The sequence below is a fragment of the Lolium perenne genome, chromosome 2 (assembly GCF_019359855.2).
Source record: "Lolium perenne isolate Kyuss_39 chromosome 2, Kyuss_2.0, whole genome shotgun sequence".
In the NCBI taxonomy this organism is placed as follows: domain Eukaryota; kingdom Viridiplantae; phylum Streptophyta; class Magnoliopsida; order Poales; family Poaceae; genus Lolium; species Lolium perenne.
Genome location: NC_067245.2, coordinates 278704742 through 278710465, shown reverse-complemented (window position 1 = coordinate 278710465; position 5724 = coordinate 278704742).

Genomic DNA, 5724 nt, shown 5'->3' with positions numbered 1-5724 from the left:
AAGTCAAGTGATTCAAGTAATCCATCGGTATGGAGTTTCTTCATGCGTTTCACTCCAATATGACCAAGGCAGCGATTGCCACATATAAGTAGAATTATCATTCAATTTAACTCGCTTAGCATCAATGTTATAAATATGTGTATCACTACTATCGAGATCTAACAGAAATAAACCATTCTTTTCAGGTGCTCGACCATAGAAGATATTATTCATAAAAATAGAACAAGCATTATTCTCAGACTTGAATGAATAACCGTCTTGCATTAAACAAGATCCATATATAATGTTCATGCTCAACGCGGGTACAAAATAACAATTATTGAGGTTTAAAACTAATCATGAAGGTAGATGTAGAGGAAGTGTGCCGACAGCGATCACATCGACTTTGGATCCATTTCCAATGCGCATCATCACTTCATCCTTTAATAGTCTTCGTTTATTCTTTAGTTCCTGTTTCGAGTTACAAATATGAGCAACCGAACCAGTATCAAATACGCAGGTACTAGTACGAGAACCAGTAAGATAAACATCTATAACATGTATATCAGATATACCTTCTTTCTTCTTCTTGACAAGGCCGCTCTTCAGATCCACCAAATACTTGGAGCAATTACGTTTCCAGTGTCCCTTCTCCTTGCAGTAATAGCACTCAGCATCAGGCTTAGGGCCAGTCTTAGGTTTCACAGGAGGCGTGGCAGCTTTCTTGCCACCCTTCTTGTTTCTGCCTTTAGACTTGCCCTGTTTCTTGAAACTAGTGGTCTTGTTGACCATCAACACTTGGTGCTCTTTCTTGATCTCAATCTCAGCAGATTTCAGCATGGAGAATAGTTCAGGTAACTCTTTGTTCATGTTCTGCATATTGTAGTTCATCACAAAGTTCTTGTAACTAGGTGGCAGTGATTGAAGGACACGATTAATCCCCAGTCGGTTAGGAATCACTATTCCCAAATCACTGAGTTTCTTCGCATGCCCGGTCATGGCGAGCATGTGCTCACTAACGGAGCTGCCTTCTTCCATCATGCAACTGAAGAAGTGTTTCGATGCTTCATAGCACTCCACGGCCGCATGAGTTTCAAAGATAGTTTTCAAATCATTGACTAACTCATGTGGATAGTGGTGCTCAAAACGTTTTTGAAGATCGGCTTCCAGACTGCATAGGATGGCACACTGAACTTGAGAGTACCGAGTTTTTCGAGTCGCGTAAACGTTCTTTACTTCATCGGTTTCAGTTTCTGCAGGAGGGTCACCTAGCGGTGCATCAAGCACATATTGCAGGTTTCCGCCATTGAGGAAGATCCTCACATGACGGAACCAGTCGGTGAAGTTGCTACCGTTGCTCTTAAGCTTTTCTTTCTCTAGGAACTGGTTAAAATTGATTGGGGACGCCATATCTACAACATATATTTGCAATAGTTTAGACTAATGTTTATGACAAATTGAGTTCAAATTTTAATTCAACATAATTAAAAACTAGGTGAACTCCCACTCAAAACAATATCCCTCGCATTGTCTTAGTGATCACACAAACCAAATCCACCACACCATGTCCGATCACCACGTGACAAGATGTAACTTCAATGGCGAACACTCAAAGTGTTCATCATATCAATCATATGATTCATGCTCTACCTTTCGGTATCATGTGTTCCGAGACCATGTCTGTACATGCTAGGCTCGTCAAGGCCACCTCAGTATCCGCATGTGCAAAACTGGCTTGCACCCGTTGTATGCACTTGTTGAGTCTATCACACACGATCATCACGAGATGCTTCGAAACGACAAGTCTTGGCAACGGTGCTACTAAGGACGAACACTTTATTATCTTGATATTTTAGTGAGAGGGATCATCTTATAATGCTACCGTCGCGATCTAAGCAAAATAAGATGCATAAAGGATTAACATCACATGCAGTTCATATGTGATATGATATGGCCCTTTTGTCTTTGCGCCTTTGATCTTCATCTCCAAAGCACGGACATGATCTCCATCATCAACGGGCATGATCTCCATCATCGTCGGCGTAGCGTCAAGGTCAATGGCGCCGTCTTTATGATTGTTCTCCCATGTAGAAACTATTACAACTTCTTTGAAATACTACTCAACATGAAATTTAAAGACAACCATAAGGCTCCTGCCGGTTGCCACAATACAATAATGATCATCTCATACATAGTCATCATCACATTATGGCCATATCACATCACCAAACCCTGCAAAAACAAGTTAGACGTTCTCTAATTTGGTTTGCATATTTTACGTGGTTTAGGGTTTTCGAGAGAGATATAATCTACCTACGAACATGAACCACAACGGTGATACTAGTGTTGTCAATAGAAGAGTAAATTGAATCTTCACTATAGTAGGAGAGACAGACACCCGCAAAGCCACTTATGCAATACAAGTTGCATGTCGAGCGTGGAGCAAATCTCATGAACGCGGTCATGTAAAGTTAGCCCGAGCCGCTTCATCCCACTATGCCACAAAGATGCAAAGTACTCAAACTAAAGACAACATAAGCATCAACGCCCACAAAACCATTGTGTTCTACTCGTGCAACCATCTATGCATAGACACGGCTCTGATACCACTGTAGGGATTCGTAGCATAGAAAACAAAAAATTTCCTACCGCGAGAACGCAATCCAAGCCAAGATGCAATCTAGAAGATGGGAGCAACGAGGAGATCATCGAGACTCGCCCTTGAAGATTTCCAAAGCCTACAAGATGAGGCTCTTGTTGCTGCGGTAGACGATCACTTGCCACTTGCAAAAGCGCGTAGAAGATCTTGATCACGGTGCCACGATCGGGCAGCACCTCCGTACTCGGTCACACGTTCGGTGTTGATGAAGACGACGTCCTTCTCCCCGTTCCAGCGGGCAGCAGAAGTAGTAGCTCCTCCTTGACTCCGGCAGCACAACGGCGTGGTGGCGGTGGCGATGGAGAACTCCGGCGGAGCTTCGCTAAGCGTGCGGGAGAGGTGGAGGAGAGAGGGGGCGGCTAGGGTTTGGGAGAGGGGGTGGCCGGCCTCAAGGGGTGCGGCCAGCTTGGTGGCTTGTGGTGGCCGGCCCCCTCCCCTATGCCCCTCATTATATAGGTGGAACCCCAAGTGTTGGACTACAAGTCTTCGAATAAGACCCGAACCCAAAACCTTCCATGTAGTAGGGAAACCTACCCAAGGTGGGACTCCCACCCTTCCATGAAGGGGGGTGGCCGGCCCCCTTGGTGGAGTCCACCTTGGACTCCCCCCACTAGGGTTGGCCGGCCATGGGGAGGTGGAGTCCCTCCGGGACTCCTCCTTCCTTAGTGATTTCTTCCGGACTTTTCTAGAACCTTCTAGAACTTTCCATAAATGCACCGGATCATTTCCAAACTTGGAATATGACTTCCTATATATGAATCTTATTCTCCGGACCATTCCGGAACTCCTCGTGATGTCCGTGATCCCATCCGAGACTTCGAACAATACTTCGAACTCCATTCCATATTCAAGTTCTACTATTACAACATCAAACCTTAAGTGTGTCACCCTACGGTTCGCGAACTATGTAGACATGGTTGAGATCTCTCTCTGACCAATAACCAATAGCGGGATCTGGAGATCCATAATGGCTCCCACATATTCAACGATGACTTAGTGATCGAATGAACCATTCACATACGATACCAATTCCCTTTGTCACGCGATATTTTACTTGTCCGAGGTTTGATCATCGGTATCTCTCTATACCTTGTTCAACCTCGTCTCCTGACAAGTACTCTTTACTCGTACCGTGGTATGTGGTCTCTTATGAACTTATTCATATGCTTGTAAGACATTAGACGACATTCCATCGAGAGGGCCCAGAGTATATCTATCCGTCATCGGGATGGACAAATCCCACTGTTGATCCATATGCCTCAACTCATACTTTCCGGATACTTAATCCCACCTTTATAACCACCCATTTACGCAGTGGCGTTTGATGTAATCAAAGTACCTTTCCAGCATAAGTGATTTACATGATCTCATGGTCATAAGGACTAGGTAACTATGTATCGAAAGCTTATAGCAAATAACTTAATGACGTGATCTTATGCTACGCTTAATTGGGTGTGTCCAATACATCATTCATATAATGATATAACCTTGTTATTAATAACATCCAATGTTCATGATTATGAAACTAATCATCTATTAATCAACAAGCTAGTTAAGAGGCTTACTAGGGACTCATTGTTGTTTACATAACACACATGTATCAATGTTTCGGTTAATACAATTATAGCATGATATATAAACATTTATCATAAACATAAAGATATATAATAACTACTTTTATTATTGCCTCTTGGGCATATCTCCAACAGGTCCCCTCGACTCCAATCTTCAAGCTCGCTTGACGATAAGCCAAAGATGGATCATCCTTTGCCAGAAATTGCTGGGCGAGCAGGGAGAAAATCTCGGGTTGAGTGTCCTTCGGGAAGAAGTGGGGGAAGACGCGCTTCAACGCATTCCGCGTGGAAGTCAAGCACTTGCGCGCTAGGTCGCAATTCAACTCAAGAATGTCTAGAGTGTACAGGAGACGATCTTTCGATTCTTGTTTCAAGGTGTACTGCTCACCCATTTTCCCTGCTGGAGAAAAGCAGAACTTCGTCAACACCAAAGATAGTTTTAGCACAAGGAAAGGCGGAATGACAGAAGGAGAGATAGTATTACTTGAGAATCTTCTGGATTGCGTCTCGAGGCACGTGATTATGTCATTATCGTGCTGAATGAGCTCGGCCACTCTATCGCTCGAGGCATCTACGACAGCTTGAAGTCTTCGGCGAAGATCTTCCACACCAGCTGCATCCTCTTCAGCCGTTTTACGAGTTTCCTCGCTAGCTTTGAGCTTTTTCTCCAGATCATTGGCGCGGTCCTCGGCATGACGCGGCGCCTCTGGAAGAAAAAGGTAAGTGAGGATAAGTGAGGATACAAAAACAAGATAGGTATATATAAAACGTCAAGTGCGGACAAGCTTTTACCTCTTAAAGTTTCGGCCTCATCAAGGAACCCGATGAAACGGGAGCCTAAATTGACCAACTCCTTCATCAAGGGCTGCAAAAGTCGACAAGAAAGAAATATAGTACTAAGCAGCAGAAAATTGTTCGACTAATCAAAACAGGCGACAAACAGGAAACGTAACTTACATCGTGAAGGGGAGGAGTCGACATACTCCTGGCGGCAAGTTCTTGTTTGCCAGCGGCCTCGATTTTAGCATTCTTCTTCACTGGCACTCGGGGGCTGGGCACCGGAGTCGATGCGTCTGGATCATCTTGTGGGGGAGGCGAAGCTTCTGGTGCGACACGACGATCCTCAGAAAGGACCAACGTGTTGGAGGTGCTCGTGTTGGCTGGCCCATGAGTTTCGGGCTCCACTTCTTCTTCGTCAGCTCTGTCAATATAACATCAAAATAAATATAAGGGAACCAAAAGAAAGAAGATAGGAAGGAACAAGAAAGAGCAACTTACGAGCTAACGGCGCCGGTCATGGCGTAGGGGTCGAAGACTTCTTGATCTTCGGGGGAAGATTCGTTGGCGGCTGGTTCGGCAATTTTGGAAGCGCCGGAATCTTCATCGTCGTCGTCCCTCTTCCTCTTGCGCTTATTAGGAGAAGCGGTAGGAGGAGGAGAAACGGAATAAGCAGAGTCAGAGTGTTGCTCTGATTCTGAGTCTTTGTCAGAGGAACCCACACTTCTTTGAGAT